Source organism: Triticum dicoccoides, chromosome 5A, assembly GCF_002162155.2.
Source record: "Triticum dicoccoides isolate Atlit2015 ecotype Zavitan chromosome 5A, WEW_v2.0, whole genome shotgun sequence".
Taxonomy (NCBI): domain Eukaryota; kingdom Viridiplantae; phylum Streptophyta; class Magnoliopsida; order Poales; family Poaceae; genus Triticum; species Triticum dicoccoides.
Genome location: NC_041388.1, coordinates 189,502,024 through 189,528,554, shown reverse-complemented (window position 1 = coordinate 189,528,554; position 26,531 = coordinate 189,502,024).

Genomic DNA, 26,531 nt, shown 5'->3' with positions numbered 1-26,531 from the left:
AAAAACTTCCTGAGAATCACCGGATAAGAACATTGACAGAAAAGAATGGAGAGACTTCCCATCAATAAAAGGATACTTGATTAAGACATCTGATTGCTTGAGGAAAAAGGGTGGGAGGGTGGGAAAACGAAGACAACTTGGGATGGATGAAACGAACACCGTTGAGAAAGCTGAGATTGAATCTTGTGGATGTTGAGAATGAACGGATCCTCTTGAAGAGAAAACACACGGGTTGAAAAGGATTGACATGACAATCTAGATTATCGTGAAGGATTGGTATTCACATCGGAGTATGAGAACACCGTTTAGGAAAGGTATGGAATCAACAATTGACTTTGAAGCAACTCGAATACCACAACTCAAAAACAAAACAAAGGATTGTCTTGTAGAATAAGCCGGAACAAACATATGATAGAGATTTCGTCCGAAGTTTTCGTGGTGGGGCCCACACGGGCTCGATCGTACAACACCATCATGTACAAGGCAGTGCACATGACATACGAAGCGTCCCCGAGTCAGCATAGCCAAGGACTCTTTAAGACACAACGAGACCACTATAAAACCAACCGTGGATAGGCGGACCACTAGACGTTGAACCCCAATCTCATATCGTCCATCTGTCGGAAAGATATCCTATGAGCTACTTGAATTCCCATTTATAAACTCCCGAAACTTTCCGGTTATGCAATCAGGTGTTGGGGATACAGGGGAAGCTTAATATCTCACCGAAAACTAGCAAATCCTACATCCAGCTGTATCCATCCTTCAACACATAACCAAGAAACCTTCGGAAATCATTTACCTCAACCTTTGAAAAGCATCCGTTATACGAGTTATGGCAATACTCCCGAACTCCTGCCCCAATACTGGGTGGCGTCGAGGTTATCTCACCAACAACTGCATAAAAGAGATTTTCGATGTCGGCGAAACTCAGGTACTCCAGAACTGTAACGATAAAATTGTGACGACAACACCTCGGAGCTCAACTCCCCGGGACACTGCCACAACCCCTAAATGTCAGGAGGCACCAAGAACAATGTTCTCGTCACAAAACCATCGGAACGATTCCAAGATACCCGCATGATCCTAAAAAAATTAGTAAAATTTGAGAAGAGAAGAGTCAAAGCTCTACGTGAGGATGCCTCACCAGAGCGACGAACGGACTGAGGAGTAAAAAGAGTCCTACTCTCCGATATATATAATCCTATAAGACACAAAACATTTTTCTAGACTCAACAACGCCAGCGATTCGATCAAGCAGGGGGCTCCTAAGTCGGGGAAGGCTCTGATTACCAACTTGTAACGCCCACGATGCGGCTATATCTCCCACGTGTCGGAGCATGACTTAGAGGCATAACCGCATTGTAGGCAATGTCGCAAGAGGGGTAATGTTTACACAACCCATGTACTGAATAAGAAAGTGGTGCAGGGTTGGCTTACAATCGCCAGTTCACACAATACACAAATATAGCATTACAACATCCAGAATACAACCAAGGTCCGACTGGGCTCCACTACTGATCAACTGAAATGAAACAACACAATGAACAAGATCTTTATCGAGCTCCTCCTTGAGCTCGGTTGCATCACCTGCACGATATCATCGGCACCTGCAAGCTGGTTTTGGAAGTATTTGTGAGTCACGAGGACTCAGCAATCTCACACCCTCGCGATCAAGACTATTTAAGCTTATAGGTAGGGAAAAGGTATGTGAGGTAGAGCTGCAGCAAGCACTAAGCATATATGGTGGCTAACATACGCAAATGAGAGCAAGAAGAGAAGACAAAGAACGGTCGAGAATCTATGATCAAGAAGTGATCCTAGAACAACCTACGTTCAAGCATAACACAAGACCGTGTTCTCTTCCCGTACTCCGCCGAAAAGAGACCATCATGGCCACACACTCTGTTGATTCATTTTAATTAAGTTAAGATTCAAGTTTTCTACAACCGGAAACAAATTCCCATGTGCCCATAACCGCGGGCACAACTTTCGAAAGTTCAAAACCCTGCAGGGGTGTCCCGACTTAGCCCATCACAAGCTCTCACGGTCAACGAAGGATATTCCTTCTCCCAGGAAGACCCGATCAGGCTCGGAATCCCGGGTACAAGACATTTCGACAATGGTAAAACAAGACCAGCAAAGCCACCCGAATGTGCGGACAAATCCCGATAGGAGCTACACATATCTCGTTCTCAGGGCACACCGGATTGTCCAAGGTTCTGGTAGGCCAGCCTAGAGTTGCCCCTAGTGGCCACTGGTAGCTGACAGGTTGGACCAACACTCAGAGGAGCACTGGCCCGAGGGTTTAAATAAAGATGACCCTTGAGTCTGCAGAACCAAAGGGAAAAAGGCTAGGTGGTAAATGGTAAAACCAATTTTGGGCCTTGCTGGAGGAGTTTTATTCAAGGCGAACTGTCAAGGGGTTCCCATTATAACCCAACTATGCAAGGAACGCAAAATCAAGGAACATAACACTGGTATGAAGGGAAACTAGGGCGGAAAGAGTGGAACAAAACACCAGGCATAAGGCCGAGCCTTCCACCCTTTACCAAGTATATAGATGCATTAATTAAATAAGAGATATTGTTATATCCGAACAATAATCATGTTCCAACATGGAACAAACTAGATCTTCACCTGCAACTAGCAACGCTATAAGAGGGGCTGAGCAAAGCAGTAACATAGCCAAAGAACGGTTTCCTAAGACAAGGTGGGTTAGAGGCTTGACATGGCAATATGGGAGGCATGATATAGCAAGTGGTGGGTACCGCAGCATAGGCATTTCAATAGAGCGAGCAACTAGCAAGCAAAGATAGAAGTGATTTCAAGGGTATGGTCATCTTGCCTGAGATCCCGCAAGGAAGAAGAACAAGTCCATGAAGAAGACAAACGGACGTAGATGAACGGATCCTCACAACTCCGGAACGAAACTGAAGCTAACGCGAGTAGTAACCGAGAAAGAAGCAAACAACATAGTAAACAACCACCACATAAATATGGCATAATGCACAATCAAGTATGATGCATGTCCGGTTTAATGAAGCATGGCATGGCAAAATGCACAAACAATCCTACAAATTAAGTGGAGCTCAACATGCAACTCTGTTGCATATTGATGAAACACCACATTCAAGTTATTTAGTTCAATCTCGTTTATGTACCCAACAATATTAAATGTTGTTAAACATGGCAAGATGGTTAAGCAAAGTAAAACTACCTATCTAGTCAAGTTTAAATGATGCCGGAAACAACGAACAACAATTTCGGAAAATCCTCTTATGCATATATTAGGTTTGGTACTGTTCTGCCCTAAACCATATTTTATAGTTGTTAAACATGCCAAGTGATTCCACCATGTTAAACTAGGAAATTTTCTACCCCATTTACATATAAAGTTTATTAAGTTTGGAGCTACGGTTAATTTCTTATGAATTAAAGCATTTTAGCATGTCCATAGACCAAATTTAAACAAACATCATTTTAAACATGTCAACCATGATTGAAAGTTGGATATTATTAAACTAGACTAAATTCTAAGCAACTTTAATATATAATTTATTCAGATTCGATGCACGGTTGTGAAGTTATTAAATGCATGAAGTTTAGGGGGTAAACTACAAAACTGTTGTCTCAGGATTAATTGCTAAAATCGCAGACAAGGGAAAGAAACACATTGGGCCGAATCTGGTTGGCCCGGTATTGTATAGGAGAAGGAGTGGAGAGGGGCTGCTCACTTTGGGCCAAATCGGGCCGTTGGGGAAAGTAGAGCGGTGGGCCGGCGGATCTGCCGAAGAGGAGCTGGGCCTTGGAGACCGAGCGGGAAGCTGGGCCAGGCCATGGCGTGCGGTGGAGGCGGCCCAGGGGGCGCTGGAGTAGGCCGCTGGAGAGGGTTTGAAGCCGGCCCACACGGGGTCGACGCGGTCAACAGGCGCCGGCAGGGTCGAACCGGCGACGGTGCTCCTCCGCGCGGAGCAGGACGACGGCGGCGGCTTGGCGCGTCTCCGGCGGTGGAGGGAGGTGGATTACGTCGGGGATGGATGGTTCCGGGCGGTGGGGGCCTGATCCCGTGGGATCCGTCACCGGAGTAGGGCGGCAGCAGGGAGCCGGCGACGAACTCCATGGCGGCAGCGGCGAGGAGCACTGAGGCTCAGTGGCGGCGGAGCGAGCTGGCGGTGGCGGGGCGACGTGGAGGGGCGCACTCCGGCGGGTGGCGCTTGGTTGCAGGGAAGCAGGCGAGGCACGGTGCAGGCGTCTCGGGCCCAGATCGGCCCAGGGCGGGCCACGGATGGGTTCCGTTGGGCCCGCGAGGCTGGAGGCGAGGCTAGAGCAACGGGGAGCCAGGTGGCGGCCTGCGGTAGGCCGATCCGGCGGCTGGGTGGCGGCGCAGCCACTGGGACACTGCCAAGTGACGCTGGTGAGGTGGCTGGTGCCAAATTTGGAGGGGGGAAGGCGGTTGGTGGCATGGAATTGGAGGAGGGAGGCGGCAGGGAGGCAGGGGAAGGGCTAGGCTGCCAAATTTGGAAGGGGTTATCCATATATAGGAAGGGATGGCTAGGGTTTGGGTTTAGGGGGGTTTTAGGAGCGTTTCGGAGCCTCCGATCGCGATCTGACGGTCCGGAACGGAGGGGGGTTTAGGTGGGCTGCAGGTTGGTTGTGAAAAGAGGTTGGGCTGAGATGAGAGGAGAGGAGTGCAGCCCGGCAACTATTTCCGGAGACCGAAAATGTCCGACATTTTGACCGACTATAATGTCGCTATAGTTATCCGCCGGGGCATCAAACGAACTCCAAATGCGATGAAACTTGGCAGACGGCCTACCTACAACATAACGACACCACATGCCAACTTTCAACCCATTCCGAGAACATTTTCGGGCCACTTATAAAATAATATTTCGGACGTGCCGCGGGCGCATGCAAGTGTGTCTGGGCTTAGAACGGACAACAGTCTGAAGTGGGGGAACCCGGACGGATGCAAGTTTTAAAACATGATTATGCAATGCATATGATGACATGATGAAATGCAACACGCAAGCAAATGACATGGCAACATGGTGAATAACTGGAAGACACCTGGCACATCGGTCTTGGGACGTCACACTACTACTCCCACTGTTGCCTTGGCCATCCCTCCACTCACCCACACCCCCTGTTATTCTGCGGTGACGGCAGCCTCACACCGCAGCCGAACCAATGAACCCTCGTACTCCTCTCCGCGTGGGCAACCACTGCCATGTCTTCCTTGGCTCTGCGTCGTCCCCCTCCTAGGCCTCGTCGTCGTCCACCACCCTAGTCCTCTCGGCACAGCGTGGTCAACGTGGTCAAGGAACGACTTCCATCGGAAGAGTACTGTACATGGAGAGGCTAACAGCTGGGTCCACGGCCGTAGCAAGGAAGTGCCTCCTTATTATGCGAAAAATAATGATTCCTCCACCTGGCAGCAGGGACCCACCGGACAGGCCAACGTATTTCGCAAAAAAACTTTTCCCCCTAACTACTGGGACCCACTAGCTACATCTTCACACGCAATAGAGCGAGCAGCTAGCAAGCAAAGATAGAAGTAATTTCAAGGGTATGGTCATCTTGCCTGAGATCCCGCAAGGAAGAAGAACAAGTCCATGAAGAAGACAAACGGACGTAGATGAACAGATCCTCACAACTCCGGAACGAAACCGAAGCTAACGCGAGTAGTAACCCAGAAAGAAGCAAACAACATAGTAAACAACCACCACATAAATATGGCATAATTCACGATCAAGTATGATGCATGTCCGGTTTAATGAAGCATGGCATGGCAAAATGCACAAACAATCCTACAAATTAAGTGGAGCTCAACATGCAACTCTGTTGCATATTGACGACACACCACATTCAAGTTATTTAGTTCGATCTCGTTTATGTACCCAACAATATTAAATGTTGTTAAACATGGCAAGAGGGTGAAGCAAAGTAAAAATACCTATCTAGTCAAGTTTAAATGATGCCGGAAACAACGAACAACAACTCCGGAAAATCCTCATATGCATATATTAGGTTTCGTACTGTTCTGACATAAACCATATTTTATAGTTGTTAAACATGCAAAGTGATTCCACCATGTTAAACTAGGCAATTTTCTACCCCATTTACATATAAAGTTTATTAAGTTTGGAGCTATGGTTAATTTGTTATGAATTAAAGCATTTTAGCATGTCCATAGAGCAAATTTAAACAAAAATCATTTTAAACATGTCAACCATGATTGAAAGTTGGATATTATTAAACTAGACAAAATTCTAAGCAACTTTAATATATAATTTATTCAGATCCGATGCACGGTTGTGAAGTTATTAAATGCATGAAGTTTAGGGGCTAAACTGCAAAACTGTTGTCTCAAGATTAATTGCTAAAATCGCAGACAAGGGAAAAAACAAATTGGGCCGAATCTGGTTGGCCCGGTATTGTACAGGAGAAGGAGTGGAGAGGGGCTGCTCACTTTGGGCCAAATCGGGCCGTTGGGGAAAGCAGAGCGGTGGGCCGGCGGATCAGCCGAAGAGGAGATGGGCCTTGGAGACCGAGCGGGGAGCTGGGCCAGGCCATGGCGTGCGGTGGAGGCGGCCCAGGGGGCGCTGGAGTAGGCCGCTGGAGAGGGTTTGAAGCCGGCCCACGCGGGGTCGACACGGTCAATAGGCGCCGGGAGGGTCGAGCAGGCGACGGCGCTCCTCCGCACGGAGCAACATGACGGCGGCGGCTTGGCGCGTCTCCGGCGGTGGAGGGAGGCTGATCCCATCGGGGATGGATGGTTCCGCGAGGCGGTGGCCTGATCCCGTGGGATCCGTCGCCAAAGCAGGGCGGCAACAGGGAGCCGGCGACGAACTCCATGGCGGCAGCGGCGAGGAGCACTGAGGCTCGGCGGCGGCGGAGCGAGCTGGCGATGGCGGGGCGACAAGGAGGGGCACGCTCCGGTGGGTGGCGCTTGGCGGCGGGGAAGCAGGCGAGGCACGGTGTGGGTGCCTCGGGCCCAGATCGGCCCGGGCGGGTCGCGGATGGGTTCCGGTGGGCCCGCGAGGCTGGAGGCGCGGCTAGAGCAACGGGGTGCCAGGTGGCGGCCTACGGTAGGCCGATCCGGCGGCTGGGTGGCGGCGCAGCCACTGGGACACTGTCAAGTGACACTGGTGAGGTGGCTGGCACAGGATTTGGAGGGGGGAAGGTGGTTGGTGGCATGGAATTGGAGGAGGGAGGCGGCAGGGAAGTAGGGGAAGGGCTAGGCTGCCAAATTTGGAAGGGGTTGTCCATATATAGGCAGGGATGGCTAGGGTTTGGGTTTAGGGGTGTTATAGGAGCGTTTCGGAGCCTCAGATCGCGATCTGACGGTCCGGAACGGAGGGGGGTTTAGGTGGGCTGCAAGTTGGTTGTGAAAAGAGGTTGGGCTGAGATGAGAGGAGAGGAGTGCAGCCCGGCAACTGTTTCCGAAGACCGAAAACATCCGATGATTTGACCGACTATAATGTCGCTATAGTTATCCGCTGGGGCATCAAATGAACTCCAAATGCAATGAAACTTGGCAGGCGGCCTACATACAACATAACGACACCGCACGCCAACTTTCAACCCATTCCCAGAACATTTTCGGGCCACTTATAAAATAATATTTCGGACGTGCCGCGGGCGCGTGCAAGTGTGTCTGGGCTTAGAACGGACAACAGACGGAAGTGGGGGAACCCGGACGGATGCAAGTTTTAAAACATGATGATGCAATGCATATGATGACATGATGAAATGCAACACGCAAGCAAATGACATGGCAACATGCCGAATAACTGGAAGGTACCTGGCACATCGGTCTTGGGGTGTCACACTACTACTCCCACTGCTGGTCTGGCCATCCCTCCACTCACCCACACCCCTTGTTATTCTGCGGCGACGGCAGCCGAACCAGTGAACCCTAGTACTCCTCTCCGCGTGGGCAACCACTTCTATGTCTTCCTTGGCTCTGTGTTGTCCCCCTCCTAGGCCTCGTCATCGTCCACCACCCTAGTTCTCTCGGCACGGCTTGGTCAACATGGTGAAGGAACGACTTCCATCGGAAGAGTACTGTACATGGAGAGGTTGACAGCTGGGTCCACGGCCGTAGCAAGGAAGTGCCTCCTTATTACGCGGAAAATAATGATTCCTCCACCTGGCAGCAGGGACCCACCGGATGGGCCACCGTATTTCACAAAAAAACTTTTCCCCTGACTACTGGGACCTACTAGCTACATCTTCGCACGCAAGGAAGTGCGTCCATATTACGGGCAAAAAAATGATTCGCCCCTGACTGCTGGGACCCACCAGCTACATCTTCGCACGCGAGGATGTGCCTAACAGTCGGGACCCACCTGATCGATGCTTACGTAGCATTGTCATTCTGGTCGCGAACGTGTACGTACATACTGTTCGATGTAGAGGCACGTACATGTCATAGAAGAGGCGCGTACGTAGCATGTACACGTACGTACAGCGGCCAGGGTACAAGAAAGAAAATACGGCCACATACGTACATACGGGCAGGGTCTCGAACGCATACTCGTGCATACATACAGCCAGGGCTCGTGTACATGGCTGGGTCGGAACGGAGGACCTGCACGCGTCGTCATGTTCATGGCATGTTCATCAGGAGGCAACAGAATGCGTGCTGTTCATCGGGAGCCAACCGGCTTGGACGGAATAGATGATGGAAACGAGGCCTGGCATACCGTAGAACGGGGGAAACGGCCTTGGGTTCGATCGTCCACGGTCAAAACAGGATCCTGTTCGTCGGGATGGGTCTGGCGTACCGAAAAACGGAGGAAACGGACCTCCTACGGTGGAAACAGGGTCCTGTTGATCTGGAGGGGTGTGGCGTACCGCAAAACAGAGGAAACGTACTTAAGTTGGAGCGCTACGGTCGAAACGGGGGTCCTGTTCATCCGGAGGGGTGTGGCGTACCACAAAACGGGAATCCATGGGATACTGTTCATCTCCAGCATCGACTGCCTCTACGGGCTACTGTTCATCCACCATCGACCTCCTCCATCCTCCACCTACGACTGTTCATCCAGCCTCCACCGCGCGGTCCTCCACCGGCTACTGTTCAACCAGCCCTCTCCACGGGAGCCTGTTCAACCACCCCTCCACGGGCTACTGTTCATCCAGTCCTCCACCGGCTACTGTTCAACCAGCCCTCCATGGGGTCCTGTTCATCCAGCCCTCCACGGGGTCCTGTTCATCCACCGGCTCGATCGATCGGGATACTATTCATCCAGCGGCAACGACCTCCACTACCATGGGGTCCAGTTCATCCAACCCCCCAATGGGAACTGTTCATCCAACCCCTCCCCCCCAACAATGCTCATCGTTCATCCAGAGGCAGCATCGATCGGCTTTAGTTAACAATAGTAGCGAAGGAATCACTTAGGTTCAGTTAACAGCAAGGGATTGATAGCTCGGGTTCAGTAACATGTAGCCTGTAGTGAAGTCGCTCGGGTTCAGTTAGATCCCAACGCCTCGCACACTTGTGCGTACGTACCAGAGAAATGTGCATCACTCGGCCCCGACCATCCACCATAATCGGGAACTCCCCGATATTTTCCTCACCCTCGCTTCTAGCATGGTTTTTTCCATCACGGACGACCCAAAGAATGTCATGCAGCTGCGTCTCTGGCCCACCCAAGATGAAAACCCCATTTTCTGTCATGATTTTTTGTCATAGAAGTAGGACCCCACCACATCTATGATGATACCGTATTTTGTCCCAATTATTATCATAGAAGTGTCATAAGTATGACAGAAAAAATGTTCGGCCCGAAATGTCACGGATGTGTCTTTTTTTTGTAGTAAAAACAAGCTTTATATTACAAGCCAGGGCCTCGAGGGATGGAATACATCAGCTAGAATACAAACGAGTCAGCGGAAGCAACAATATCTGAGTATAGAGATTTTAAACAAGTTTGCCTTAAGAAGGATAGCACAAAGCAACAACAATAGAAAAGGTAAGGCCTCCTACCTGGGAGCCTCCTAACTACTCCTGGTCATCGGTGCTCTCCACGTAGTAGTAAGCACCCTCGGGGTAGTAGTAGTAGTTGTCGGCGGTGGCATCTGGCTCCTGGGATCCGTCATCTAATTGCAATAATCGGGTATGGGGGAAAAAGGGGTAGCAAAGCAACCGTGAGTACTCATCCAAAGCACTCGCAAGACTTACATCAAAACTAAACTAAATATGCATCAGTATCAAAGGGATAGGTTGTATCTTTGGACTAAACTGCAGAATGCTAGAAGAGAAGGGAAGGCCTAGCCTATCGAAGTCTAGCATCTTCAAGCATCTTGCAGCATCAAAAGAGGTAAGAGTAACATATTATATAAGTATTAAGTATGTTGTTACATCGCCCAGAGATCACTTCCTCAACTCCCTGCGAGAAAGAAATCCCGAAGCCATCATTTCCATTACATGCCTCACCATCCAGTTCTAGTTGTATCGATCGGGATACAACTCCGAGCGTCCATTATCGTGGACACGGCTATTTGAATAGATAGAATACTTCCCTCTAGGGGTGCACAAACTTACCCAACACGCTTGAACAACTCCGGCCGGACACACCATCGGGTCATGTGCGCTCTCGGTTGATCAACACGTAGTAGTCCTACCTAGGCTCAACAGCGAGGCCAGCACGCTGCTCTACATCCTAAGCGCGCAGGGGTCTTGGGTCCATTGCCCGTTGCACTCCTGCTTGTTGCGTATGTGGTCGGTGAGCAGACCTAGCAACCTCCATTACAAAGGCAGGTGCTTACACGGTCCAACCCGGCGCACGCTGTGCCATTGCTGACGTCTGAAGAGCTTTTGGCTGATACATACGATGCAGAGTGCCCATACTTATTCCCGCGGGTGGTCAGCACGAAAAGGCCAGAGGCCTACTCGGATCAAATATCCAAATCGTTTGTGTCTTGGTAGCAGGCGGTAATGATCGATGATCCATGATATGTGGTCATGTCGCCCGTCTCACAGACTTGCGACAAGGGCTAAGAAAGCTTGGCCGCCCTGCGTGGAAAACTCGTGGGTATCCTCCAGATCAATCCGACAACATATCAACTCACGGGTATACTCCCAGTGAAGCTGACTGCACTTTTCTCTCGCGAGTACCCGTCGGGCTAACCCGACTTCAGTCATGGTTGTGTGGTAAAGTCAAAGTAACCGTGTGTCCAAAACAGCAAGGGGGAAACCCGAGGAATCACCCTCAATGGATTCCCACTCGATGTAACCATCAAGGTGGACTTGGAGGAATCACCCTCGATGGTCCAGGCTTGAAGCGTTGCATGATAGAGTCGTTATCGGAAGTGGTGAACGAGGAATCACCCTCGATGACCATGACCGAATAGCTACGATACAGGGTTAACATTAGAAGTGCTGACGAGGTATCACCCTTGGGACTCGAAAGTAACTCTACAGAGTCGTACAACTAAGGGGGAATGATGTGCAGTGTCGGTCCTAGACGTCGGTCATGTTGATCGAGTCATCGAACATAAAGCAAGGGCAACTGGTACAAGGTGACGGGTCATTGGTGGATCACTAACCAACTTGTACTAAGAAGTTTAGGATAAGCAGATAAGGTATGAAAGCAGGTAACGAAAACAGGCTATGCATCAGAATAGGATCATACAAAAGCAGTAGCAGTTCTAATGCAAGCATGATAGGGAAAGAAATGGCCCATATCAGAATGATCTAGGGGGTTTACTTGCCTGGAAGCCCCGATGCAAAGGAACGGTCGTCAACGACGTAGTCGATTATCGGGGCAACATCGGCCTCGGGGTCTACCGGAGAGAAGTGGGGGAAGAAACAATAAATATAAAGCAAACAAAGCATCACAGTTAATGACTTAGCAATACATTATGCTAGGGGTGACATATCGCCGTGCTACACGTTGCAGATGGAAAGGGAAAACATCCAGAGAGGTTTTTCCAGCGTTTGGTATTTTCCGGAGAGACGAAACAGAGGAGACAGTTCCATGTTCATCATGCTAGGGGTAGGTGACAGATGAATGGACCACGTAGTCGGATTCGTTGGACTTTTCTAAGAAACTTTCATATATAAAATATTTTCTTTCAAGTAACGGATTATTTTATATTAATTTACAACGTTTTTAAACATTTTATGGAAATTCTATTTATTTTGACCAGTCAGAGGGTCCGCTGGGACCTGCATGTCAGTGACTAGGCAAATCTAAACTAGTTTTAGTTTAATCCTAACTACTTGAGTTAGTCGCCAGGGGCCTACTGTCAGTGAGAGTTAGCATGGTGGGTTATTAGCTAATGACGCCACGTCAGCGGCTTAGCGCCGGTGATAGCCCTGCGTGGCGGAGGAACTCTAGCCGACAGATTCCAACGACCGGAGGATGCGCGGCTGGGCCCGTTGGGGAGCTGCACGTGCGGCAATTCCCGTGGTGGTGTCGGTTGGCACTGGGGGGCGGCTTTGATACGTCTCCATCGTATCTACTTTCCAAACTCTTTTGCCCTTGTTTTGGACTCTAACTTGCATAATTTGAATGGAACTAACCCAGATTGACATTGTTTTCAACAGAACTAGCGGGTGCACCCGCGCAATTGCGCAGCTAGATTTTAATATAGTTCTATTCTTTAGTAAATGGTATAAATTTTCTTATTTCATTTTAATAATTTGGAATTGTCTTTTAGTACCATGTCACTGTACGTAAATTATTATCTAGTGGACACCTACATATGCAATATTCTAAGCACCACCTTATAAATTTTTGAACATAATTGATTTTTATAGGATAATGTAAATGTTATTACATACTTCCTCCTCCAAAAATATAGTGTATATTTCATATTTGATGTCAAAGTCCCACCTGCCTTGTTTGTTCTTTCATTGTTGATTCTTTCAACAAATCCGTTCAATCCTTCCTCATAACAATGTTCTTTCAAGTTCATGGTGAAAGAAAATGTTGGTTTCATCTTCGTTCTTTCTTTGGTACCGAAGGCATTTTCTTGTTTCTCTCCTTCCTAGTTCTTTCCATCTTGTCAAGTTTCTCTTCTATTTCAACCGATGTGCTGCCCAAATTCTTTCTTTCTCATTCTTTGTCTAGCGCATATCATCCGGAGTGGTTTCAAATTCTTTCTTTCCCCTTGTGTTCTTTTCATCTCTTTGCAACCACCAAGGTTCATTGGTTTCACTCATTTGTCAAGAAGCAACTTAGTTTTACCTTTTCCTCTTCCTCTTCTCATTCTAAGATCATGGGTCGAGATCTCATGTTAATGGGGAGAGTTGTAATAAGTATAAAGTTTTCTAGCATCTATTGGCCTTTTTTAACTTATTGAATTTTATTCATCACTATGTTAGCCAAAACACTCCCCATATATAAGCAACATTATACTAATAACTGTCATCATAACTATATGGCTGCATTCTGTACATTAAGTGTTTGTAAGAACTTGCTGTGAGAAAATAAATGATCAGACCTATTTACCATTGGTTGTAGTTATGGCAATCATGTAATGTGATGCTAATAGTCTCCTACACTCCTTGCTTTGTATTGCCTAAAATTTCCCAATATTGATGGTTTCTATGTACTAACCTAGATCCCATGTTGCTTCCCAACACCAGGCTTACCAGTGACTATAATATTACTATATTTTGTCGATTATCACAATATTATTGCATGTTTAGGAAAATGTATACCCATCAAAATTTGCTAAAACGTTCTATTCCACTCACTTTGGTCAACTTTGCATCGTGTCGATGTTGTTTAACATCGACTTAAATGAAAAGAAAATTGACCATTTTAATTGCATGCAAATTTCCCACTATTTTTTAGTTTAGATTTGATTCGGCCATATGCTGATGAAATGGTGTGCTTTCAAATAAAATTATATTAATGTTACATTTAAGTTATTGTTTCTTATATATATATACATCTATCTACTAATCTTCAAATAAATTTATAGCATAATGTAATTATTTACAGAGTTTATGTGGACTTCATATAAGAAAGTCAAATTGCTAAAACGATGTCGCTTGAAGTATTTTTTAAGTTTCAACTGATTTTTGTTTTATTTTGCGAGGAATTGCTTTTTGGTTGAACGATGTTTTGGACACTTCATGTAAAATTCCAGTCACTTATGTTAAGCTCGGTCCTCATTTGCGAGTTCTGATTACTTTTGAAAATTTTAAATAAATAATAATTTTGCGAACATCAATTTTTCCTCACATTATACTTTTGATTCACTTCCAACCATCACCATTTCATTATGTCCAATCTATGTAGTTAATGCTATATTAATATGTCTCCACAAAAAATGATATATTATTATATGTTAGATAGAATTAGAAAATAAAACTTACTAACCCTTGCTGGATTTCTTCTTTAGCTCTGTGTCCTAGCATGATATGTTCAAACCAAGCACATGAAAACATATTGTATGTAAATAGTTTTTTTGTGAGAAAAATGTACGTAAGAAACTGATAATACATCAATGCATATAAAAATGGTAGCTTGCCACTATATGAATAGGTGTGCCGGCATCACAGGCTATATGAATAGGTATTAATTTGTGGACATCAATTTTTCCTCACATTATACTTTTGATTCACTTCCAACCATCACCATTTCATTATGTCTAATCTATGCAGTTAATGATATATTAATATGTCACATAGAATTAGAAAATAAAACTTACTAACCCTTGCTGGATTTCTTCTTTAGCTCTGTTTCCTAGCATGATATGTTCAAATCAAGCACATGAAAACATATTGTATGTAAATAGTTTTTTTTGTGAGAAAAATGTACGTAACAAACTGATAATACATCAATGCATATAAAAATGGTTGCTTGCCATTGTATGAATAGGTGTGCCCGCATCACAGGCTGTATGGATTTGTCATGTGCTAGCATCATTGGCATGTAACTGTTATGCCCTCAATCCACCCGTAGTCACACCATCATATTTGATGCATTGATCCATATCATGTTTTCAATCCTACAGGCACTCCCAAATGTATGGTGGACATTTTTTCGTGAGTGTCGCGTTAAGCGTTTGTTGAGTCAGTATGTCTTCTTTTTTTGAACAACATATGGATGCATGTCAAGGTGTGATTTTTATACGATTTATTATTTAAGGTGATTCATGGTAATCAGTCTTGCCGAAGAGATTAGATTTGTACTTGTATTAGTACTCCCATGTGAACCGATAGAGTCCTGGCGATGTACGACACCTCATGCATGTCAGCAGATTCCTTTGAGTCTTCATGGATGAAACATATCTTCCATATGTGTACACGACCATATAAATGACAATCAAATGGGACAGACTTCTTCTTGCAGACGTTTTATACTTTTTTAATAGCGGACGTTTTATACCTTTCCGTACATATATGTACCATATATATCTGTACACATGACGGTTCATTATGCTGGTACATAAATGTTAGCATGTTATGTAATTTTTTTAAATCTCAGCCATTATTATTCTAATCTAACGGTGGAAATATTATTAGCATATGTGGATTAATGTAATGGCTTGTTTCTCTATTGTTTTAAGTATATAATAGATTGTCATGCTGTTATTTTTGTGCAGAAATAAAAGTTCTCGGAATGACCTAAAACTTCACGAAGATTAGTTTTGGAATGAATAAAAAATATTGGTGGAAGAATCAGCTGAAGGGGGCCCACACCCTGGCTAAAAGGGTGGAGGGCGCGGCCACCCCCTAGGGCGCGCCCTCTGTCCTTGTGGGCCCCCTGGACCTCCACCGACCTCAACTCCAACTCCATATATTCACGTTCAGGGAGAAAAATAATCAAAGAGAAGGATTTTCCAACATCCGCTATTAAAAAATCAAAGAGAAGGACTCATCACCAGTCAGAGGGTCCGCTGGGACCTGCATGTCAGTTACTAGGCAAATCTAAACTAGTTTTAGTTTAATCCTAACTACTTGAGTTAGTCGCCAGGGGCCTACTGTCAGTGAGAGTTAGCATGGTGGGTTAGTAGCTAATGACGCCACGTCGGCGGCTTAGCGCCGGTGATAGCCCTGCGCGGCGGAGGAACTCTAGCCGACAGATTCCAATGACCGGAGCATGCGCGGATGGGCCCGTTGGGGAGCTGCACGTGCGGCAATTCCCGTGGTGGTGTCGGTTGGCACTGGGGGGCGGCTTTGATACGTCTCCATCGTATCTACTTTTCCAAACTCTTTTGCCCTTGTTTTGGACTCTAACTTGCATAATTTGAATGGAACTAACCCAGATTGACATTGTTTTCAACAGAACTAGCGGGTGCACCCGCGCAATTGCGCAGCTAGATTTTAATATAGTTCTATTCTTTAGTAAATGGTATAAATTTTCTTACTTCATTTTAATAATTTGGAATTGTCTTTTAGTACCATGTCACTGTACGTAAATTATTATCTAGTGGACACCTACATATGCAATATTCTAAGCACAAACCTTATAAATTTTTGAACATAATTGATTTTTATAGGATAATGTAAATGTTATTACATACTTCCTCCTCCAAAAATATAGTGTATATTTCATATTTGATGTCAAAGTCCCACCTGCCTTGTTTGTTCTTGCATTGTTGATTCTTTCAACAAATCCGTTCAATCCTTCCTCATAACAATGTTCTTTCAAGTTCATGGCAAAACAAAATGTTGGTTTCATCTTCGTTCTTTCTTTGGTATCGGAGGCATTTTCTTGTTTCTCTCCTTCCTAGTTCTTTCCATCTTGTCAAGTTTCTCTTCTATTTCAACCGATGTGCTGCCCAAATTCTTTCTTTCTCATTCTTTGTCTATCGCATATCATCCGGAGTGGTTTCAATTCTTTCTTTCCCCTTGTGTTCTTTTCATCTCTTTACAACCACCAAGGTTCATTGGTTTCACTCATTTGTCAAGAAGCAACTTAGTTTTACCTTTTCCTCTTCCTCTTCTCATTCTAAGATCATGGGTCGAGATCTCATGTTAATGGGGAGAGTTGTAATAAGTATAAAGTTTTCTAGCATCTATTGGCCTTTTTTAACTTATTGAATTTTATTCATCACTATGTTAGCCAAAACACTCCCCATATGTTAGCCGAGTGCCATGATTTCAAATCTGAACCTATTATGTTTTCATGAATATATTTGTGTTCTTGATCGTATCTTGCAACTTATAGTCACCTACTACGTGTTATGATCCAGCAACCCCGGAGTGACAATAGTCGGGACACTTCCCGGTGATGACCGTAGTTTGAGGAGTTCATGTCTTCACTAAGTGCTAATGTTTTGGTTCGGTTCTGTATTAAAAGGTTGCCTTAATATCCCTTAGTTTCCAATAGGACCCCGCTACTATGGGAGGGTAGGATAAAAGATGGCATGCAAGTTCTTTTCCATAAGCACATATGACTATATTTTAAATACATGCCTACATTATATTGATGAATTGGAGCTAGTTCTGTGTCACCGTATGTTATAACTGTTGCATGATGAATGCCATCCGACATAATTATCCATCATTGATCCATTGCCTATGAGATTTTCACATATTGATATTTGCTCCATTACTTTGCCATTGCCACTGTTACAATTGCTACAAAACTTATACTGTTACTTCCATACTACTTTGCTACTAAATACTTTGTTGCAGATATTAATTCTTTCAGGTGTGGTTGAATTGACAACTTAGCTGCTAATACTTGAGAATATTCTTTGGCTCCCCTTGTGTCGAATCAATAAATTTGGGTTGAATACTTCACCCTCGAAAATTGGTGTGATCCCCTATCCTTGTGGGTTATCAAGGCCTTTTTTCTGGTGCCGCTACCAGGTCGCATACCTCTATTCTTTGAGTCACTTGGGATTTATATCTATTGATCACTATGAGGAATTTGAAAGATCAAAGAACCAAGATTTCTCCCCTCAACTACGAGGGGAGATAAGGAACTGCCATCTAGCTCTGCACTTGATTCACCTTCTGTTTTAAGTAAGCTTGCACACCTGCTATTGATTCTGATGTGCCGCATATTATTGATGATGGCACTTCTGCTATGCATGATGCTTATGATGAAACTACTTCTCTTCTTGATAATACTATGCCACTAGGTTAATTTCTTGATGAACAACTTGCTAGGGTTAGAGAGAATGAAATTCCTAAAACTGATGATATTATTGAAACTAAAGATCATGATTCTCACCCTAGATATGAATTGCCTGTTGTGCGTGAGGGTTATGTTCTGGATGAAGCAACTGCTAGAGACTTGTTTGGTTGCAATGATAGAGAAGATCTTAAAAAACTTTTAGCTAAGCTGAAAGAAAAATCTTTGAATGATAGAATGAAATATGATCCTAATTTAGCTACTTCACCTATCTTTGTTACTTATAAGTATTATGAATTCTCTATTGATCCTGAGTTAAATACTTTGTTTGAATCTGATCGTGGTTATGAATCTAAAACTATTGTGGCACATCTTACTAAATTGAATGATATAGCCACCCTATTTTCTCATGAGGAAAAAATTCGCTATTACTATATTCTCAAATTGTTTCCTTTCTCATTAAAGGGTGATGCTAAGTTATGGTTTAATTCTCTTGATCCTGGTTGTGTGCGTAGCCCCGAGGATATGATGTACTACTTCTCTCAAAAATATTTTTCCCCTCATAAGAAACAAGCTGCCCTACAGGAAATATTTAACTTTGTGCAAATTGAAGAAGAGAGTCTCCCACAAGCTTGGGGCGGCTTCTCCAGTTACTTAATGCTTTGCCTGATCATCCTCTCAAGAAAAATGAAATACTTGGTATCTTTTATAATGGACTAACCAATGCTTCTAGGAACCACCTGGATAGTTGTGTTGGTTGTGTTTTCAAGGAAAGAACTATTGAGCAAGCAGAATTGCTATTGAATAATATATTGAGTAATGATAATGTTTGGACATTTCCTGAACCAACTCCTAAGCAAACTCTGAAAAAAGGGGTACTCTATTTCTCAGTCCTCAAGATATGTAAGAGGCAAGGAAATCTATGAAAGAAAAAGGTATTAAAGCTGAAGATGTTAACAATTTACCACCCATTGAGGAAATACATGGCCTTGATAACCCGACATAGGTAGTAGAGGTAAACTCTCCCCGTAGATTTGATGAAGGTGTTATTCCTCATAATAAGTCTGCTAGTCAATGCTTGGATGAGTTTGATAATTTTATTGTTAAACAAGAAAATTTCAATGCTTATGTTAGTAGACAATTCAAACATAATGCTTACATGCTTGACCACTTGGGTGATTATATGAGTAGAACTGTTAATGATCTTAAGCTTATTAGTACATATGCTTCCATGGTTACAACTCAAGTAGAACAAGTACTTAAGGCACAGGATGATTTTCTTAATGAGTAGAATAGTAAGAACAATGATAATGTTGTTAGGGTTATGACTAGGGGTGGGAAAATGATCTAGGAACCTTTGTATCCTGAGGGCCATCCTAAGAGACTTGAGAAAGATTCTCAGAGAATTAATACTCATGCACCTAGTCCTATTAATAAAAGCCAAAAGAAAAATGATAGGACTTTGCATGCTTCTAGTGAACCTACCATAGACACACCTGAGAATCCCAATGGTATTTCTATTTCTGATGTTGAGACACAATCTAGTGATGAAGATGAACCTAGTAATAATGTTAATAATGATGTTCATGTTGATGTTCAACCTAGTAATGATAATGATGTAGAGATAGAACTCGTTGTTGATCTTGATAACCCACAATCAAAGAATCAACGTTATGATAAGAGCGACTTCGTTGCTACAAAACATGGTAAAGAAAGATAACCATGGGTTCAGAAACCCATGCCCTTTCCTCCTAAGCCATCCAAGAAAAAGGATGATTGTGATGCTCCCAATTCAACCATACACTAGTCATACACGCAAATGTGTACGATCAAGACCAGGGACTCACGGGAAGATATCACAACACAACTCTGGACACAAATCAAAATAATACAAGCTTTATATTGCAAGCCAGGGGCCTCGAGGGCTCGAACACAACTCTAGACACAAATCACGATAAATGTGACTCAGTCACCCCGTCTCGTCGACTTATGGCAAGGGCCAAGAATGCCCGGCCGTGCCTCGTAGAAAACTCGTAGGTGCTCTACGGGCCCGCCCGACTTTCACATCACCTCGCAGGTACTCCGCAGGGCCGATCCGATTTCAATAATGTTCTCAAGTAAAGTCCGGGTAACCGTGTGTCGAAAACATCAAGGGGGAGAACCCGAGGAATCAACCTAGGTGGATTCCACTCGATGTAATCATCAAGGTGAACATAGGAGAAATCACCCTCGAGGTTCACACTTAAGGGGTTGCATGACAGAGTCGTATCGGGAGTGGTGAAAGAGGAATCACCCTTGATGACCACGACCGAATAGCTACACTACATAAATATCATCAGGAGTGCGTTACGAGATATCAGCCTCGGTACTCGATAGTAGCTCCGCAGAGTCGAGCAACAAAAGGGGCATGATGTGATGTGAGGTTTTAGGCTCTGGTGGTCGATCACGTTGATCGAGTCATCGATGATGAAGCAGGGGCAACACGGACAAGGTTGGGGTCACTATTGGATCACAAACCAACCTATCACTACTGCAGGATGTAAATTGTGTGTGATGCAATAATCGCAAATGGTGGTGTAAAAAAACCATCAAAAAAGGTGCAAAACGTTTGCGATAGAGTATACATCAAACACGGTTCATATTTTAGTTGCGTGTGCGATTCAGGGCATACGGTTCAGTTCAATTAACCATTTTCGACGAGGAGGAACAAAAGAAACGGGTAGCCAGATGAAGTTGTGTGCAATGTACAACATATGGTTCACCCAGATGAACTGTTTGTGATTAGCCAACACAAAAGAAACGGCCAGCCACATCAAGGCGTGTGCAATGTACGTCATACAGTTCACTCAGATGAACTGTTTCTGATTAGACAACACAAACGAAACGGTCAGCCAGATCAAGGTGTGTACGATATACGACATGCGGTTCACCCGGATGAACTATTTCTGTTGAGACACGAGAACAAAAATGGTTCAATATAACAAATACCATAAATATTGCAAGGTTCAAATTCAAAGATTACAATGCCCATATTCAAACATTGCAAACCACGTCATTTCTAAAAAGGGATCAGCCGCGGACAAGTCATGTATGGGTTTGACACAATGACTCCCAATTGCTTTGCCATATGCTCTTCCAATACGAAGTTTGGCATTTTTGGAGGCACTTCCATTCAGCAGTACCTGCCGGCTCTAATAATCAAACCATTGATCTTTCCTAATTAAATGTGTGTTCAACATCAGTACCCTCAGCACCTTTGCTCTGGAAAGAAAGAACCTGGTGAGTCTAATCTTCGGTGAAGTCCCTCAGTAGGAGTTCAAAGTAATATTTGAGAGATGCAGATTCAAGCATTCGATGTGATTGTCGTTATAAACAGTATCCACCTCCGGGCCTATTACTATCTGCAAAAGAAGAGAACGTGTTAGTGCCTACATGTAGTTTTGAACGCTGCTACATGCCCATTTGGTTTGCAGGATTTGTAAAATGCACCAACGTGCCATCTTCGATCTGGCACGATTAACATGGGCATTTTTTTACAATCTAGAAACATATAGCCTTGTTCACAAGAGGTTGGATTGGATGAAAAATTCCCTAAGAAAACTAGTACACATGAATCCAGAGTAGAAATGCTTATGAACGATTGTAACCATATGAATGAAGCAACCAATATGGGGTGGGGGTGTATGTCCTAAAATCATCCAGAATCCCTTTAGAAATCATAGTACATTGTCATTGTAAACTTGGGAAAAGGTGCAAAAAATTGAACTCCCTTATGGTTAACATTTAACAGGAAAGGAACATTACCTCGATATACAGCTTCTTCAGGCACGGAAAGCATCTCAGGAAACTAACAACTTGGTCCAGGTTGGGGCTAATAGATTCTAGTGCCAAGACCTTCACTGTGCCCAGAGTCTGGGTGAAGTTTCGCTGGATGACAGACGGACATACATCTTCAAAACTAGAAATAACATTGATATCAAGAAGGAGAGCTATATAAGGCGATTGTTGTACCTAAAATTTGTAGTATTTGATAGACGAGTAGCCGACCACTTTCAATTTCGGCGCAGAAATGACATTTATTCTTGTTTGACTTTGTTGATCAACTACAAGTAATATCTCAAGTGAAGGTGTGTCCTGGATGACCATATTGTGGTCCACCTTTTGTGATCTCTTGTTGCAGCACCAGCAACACACATAAATAGTCTGGAGAGTCCTGGAGGTGATGTGCAAGGTACTCGACCAATTCATCACCTGAAGACAAAGGAACTCGAGTGTAGTACAGCTGTGGAGCACACGCTCCATGTCATCCTTTGGGATGCGGATGGCGACGAGCTCGAGGTGCTTCAGTCGTGGTAGAAAAAGAGCAGGAGCATCATTAAGGGGGCATGACAGTTCATGAACTTGGCGACACGCAGCGTGGGCGCGAAGCGGAGCGCGGTCGTTAGCAGCAAGCGCATCTGCCCATCATTATAACTTAGCTTCTTGAGCTGATCTATACGGGGGATCGGAACCACTTGTCAAGCTTGGCTTGGTCCTTGCCATTGGAACGGAACTTGCCCATGATAAGGAGTTTGATTGGGCCGTCGTGACTGCCGAGGATCTGGGAGAACGCATCCGAGCTTTGGCGATAGACATGGAAGAGCTTGTGCGCATCGAGGAGGTGGACATGGGTGCGGAGCCATAGGGTGCGCCACCGCTGGGAAAGGGAAGCTGTCCTTGCCCGATATTTGATTGGGAGGAGGGATATGATGACTATCAATATATCATCCGGGAGGTTGTTGATGAAGTCTAGGCCTGCTGGAGTCGCTTGCGGTTCTTTCTCGATCGACCTCCGCTTGTTGGCAGCCTCGTTCTCCACCTCATCGACGGCGACGGAAACCTCTGTCTCCATATTCACGTCGAGCTCCGGTGCTTCAGTAGCCCCGGCGTCGCCACTCCCTCCGATGGGGTGCTTCGGCGGCATCCTCGTACACTGACGGCTTTGAGGACTCAGTGCGGCGCCAAGGATGTGGGCGGACAGAGAGGATTGTGTGTGTGGCGAGGATGGGGGGCTGCGGCCTCTCGGCGGCGCCATTAATATATAATAGTGGAAGCGAGGCGGGCGGCAGTCCAAGGCTGTCTCGCTTCCCGATGAGAACGACTGCTTAATCTCTAGTATGAATGAAATCTATGCTTAATTACTGAATTTTAGTTGCAAAAAAATATATAGTGCTATTGATTTTAACAAATCACAGTGTCTCTTGGCTTAGCGCCGAAGTCTGGCTTTAATTTGCATACCGTAATCTGAACTGTTTGCGCTGAAGAGATGCATAGATCCTGTGTTGAACAACTTGTACACTTCCCGGTGAGCCTACGCACCGGACTACGCTCGCACGCCTCCCATTCAGTCAAGAAGTTGTCCACACGACACCTCCTATAGCCATTAAAACCAAGACACGTGGTGTCACGTGAATGGTTAACAAAACCCACACGGTTTGAATTATACAAACATTTGAGATATTAAAGTGGCAGCTATTTTTTTAAATGCCTTTGTTGGTTGTCATTATTCGAGTGCGCCTTCTCTCAAAATGGACATGAAAAATACCACATCATCTCGGGTGCCCTTCCTTGATAGCATGCCAAGTTTCAAGAATTTCAGACGAGTTTTAGATTTACTAGAATTTAAAAAAAAGTATCTCAACGTTTTGCCAGCAATCAACGGTGCCCTGGTGTTTGAAATTCATTCCCATTTCTTGCGTCCACCCAAGGACACAAATTTGATTTTTCAACCAATTTATATGCACTTGAGCATGTGCATGTAGTTCAAATTTGAATCATGCACATAAATGCATTGAAAACTCAGTGAATGCATAAAAATGTCGAAACAAACCCCGAAAAATCACAAAAATTGACACAACACTCGTGTTGTTCTAGGTTGACACGAGAAAAAAATTGAAAGCAATAAGAGGCAGTGGATATCATTGCGTCCCCAAAGGTGGGATGTTCCCTATTGAAACCTTCATGCTTGTTGTGAGAAGCTCTGGTTTGTGAGAAGCATATTCCCAAACCTGTCCCAAATGGGACAAAAAAATTACCGTGGCATGTTAATGCCGCTTCATGATAGCATGCCAAGTTTCATGAATTTCAGACGAGTTTTGGATTTACTAGAATTTAAAAAAAAGGTATCTCAATGTTTGCGGGTGAGTGACGGTGGCAGGGTTTTTGACATTCATTCCCATTTCTTGCATGGGACCTAAGCATGCACCCAAGGACAAATATTTGAGTTTTCAATCAATTTATAAGCACTGGAGCATGTGCATGTAGATCCAATTTGAATTATGCACATAACTGCATTGAAAACTCACTTAATGCATAAAAATGTCCGAACGAACCCTGAAAAATCACAAAAAATAACACAACACTCTTGTTATTCTATGTTGACACGAGAAATTTTTTGAAAGCAATAAGAGGCAATGGATATCGTTTCGTCCCCAAAGGCGGGGCATTGCCTACCGAAACCATCATGCTTGTTGTGAGAAGCTCTGGTTTGTGAGAAGCATATACCCAAACCTGCCCCAAATGGGACAAAAAATTTACCACGGCATGTTGATACCGCTCCATGATAGCATGCCAAGTTTCATGAATTTCAGACGAGTTTTGGATTTACAAGAATTTAAAAAACAGGCATCTCAATGTTTTGCCAGCAATCAATGGTGCCCTAGTGTTTGAAATTCATTCCCATTTCTTGCAATAAGCATGCACCCAAGGACACAGATTTGATTTTTAAACAAATTTATATGCACTGGAGCATGTGCATGTAGTTCAAATTTGAATTATGCACATAAATGCATTTAAAACTTAGTTAATGCATAAAAATGTCCAAACGAACCCCGAAAAATCACCAAGAATAACACAACACTCCTGTTGTTCTATGTTGACATGAGAAATTTTTTGAAAGCAATAAGAGGCAATGGATATCGTTTCATCCCCAAAGGGGAGGCGTTCCCTACCGAATCCATCATGCCTGTTGTGAGAAGCTCTGGTTTCTGAGAAGCATATACCCAAACCTGCCCCAAATTGGATAAAAAATGTACCACGACATGTTGATGCCGCTCCTTGATAGCATGCCAAGTTGCATGAATTTTGGACGAGTTTTGAATTTACTAGAATTTAAAAACCAGGTATCTCAATGTCTGCGGCCGAGTGACGGTGGCAGGTTGTTTGACATTCATTCCCATTTCTTGCATTAGACCTAAGCACGCACCCAAGGACAAAAGATTTGATTTTTCAACCAATTTATAAGCACTAGAGAATATACACATAAATGCATTGAAAACTCAGTTAATGCATAAAAATGTCCAAATGAAACCTAAAAATCACAAAAAATAACACAACACTCATGTTGTTCTATGTTGACATGAGAAATTTTTTGAAAGAAATAAGAGGCAATGGATATCGTTTCATACCCAAAGGTGGGGCGTTCCCTACCGAAACCATCATGCTTGTTGTGAGAAGTTGTGGTTTCTGAGAAGCATATACCCAAACATGCCCCAAATGGGACAAAAAATTTACCATGACATGTTGATGCCGCTCCATGATAGAATGCCAAGTTTCTTGAATTTTAGACGAGTTTTGGATTTACTAGAATTTAAAAACCAGGTATCTCAATGTTTGCGGTCGAGTGACGGTGGCAGGCTGTTTGACATTCATTCCCATTTCTTGCATGGGACCTAAGCATGCACCCAAGGACAAAAGATTTGATTTTTCAACCAATTTATATGCAGTGGAGAATGTGCATGTAGTTCACATTTGAATTATGCACCTAAATGCATTGAAAACTCAGTTAATGCATAAAAATGTCCAAACGAACCCCAAAAAATCACAAAAAACACAACACTCATGTTGTTCTATGTTGACACTAGAAAAAATTTGAAAACAATAAGAGGCAATGGATATCGTTTCGTCCCCAAAGGTGGGGCATTCCCTACCGAACCATCATGCTTGTGGTGAGAAGCTCTGTTTTGTGAGAAGCATATACCCAAACCTGCCCCAAATGGGACAAAAAATTTACCATGACATGTTGATGACGCTCCATGATAGTATGCCAAGTTTCATGAATTTCAGATGAGATTTGGATTTACTAGAATCTAAAACCAAGTATCTCAATGTTTGCAGCCGAGTGACGGTGGCAGGGTGTTTGACATTCATTCCCATTTCTTGCATGGGACCTAAGCATGCACCCAAGGACAAAGATTTGGTTTTTCAACAAATTTATATGCACTAGACAATGTGCATGTAGTTTAAATTTGAATTATGCGATAAATGCATTGAAAACTCAGTTAATGCATTAAAATGTGCAAACGAACCCTGAATAATTCCAATTCTTTTATGATCACTGCAGATAAAAGGTCTAGCAATTCAAACATAGTCCATGGCCGCTGTGACCCCATTTTGTAATTCAAATAAAGAAGAAAAATCATGTAGATC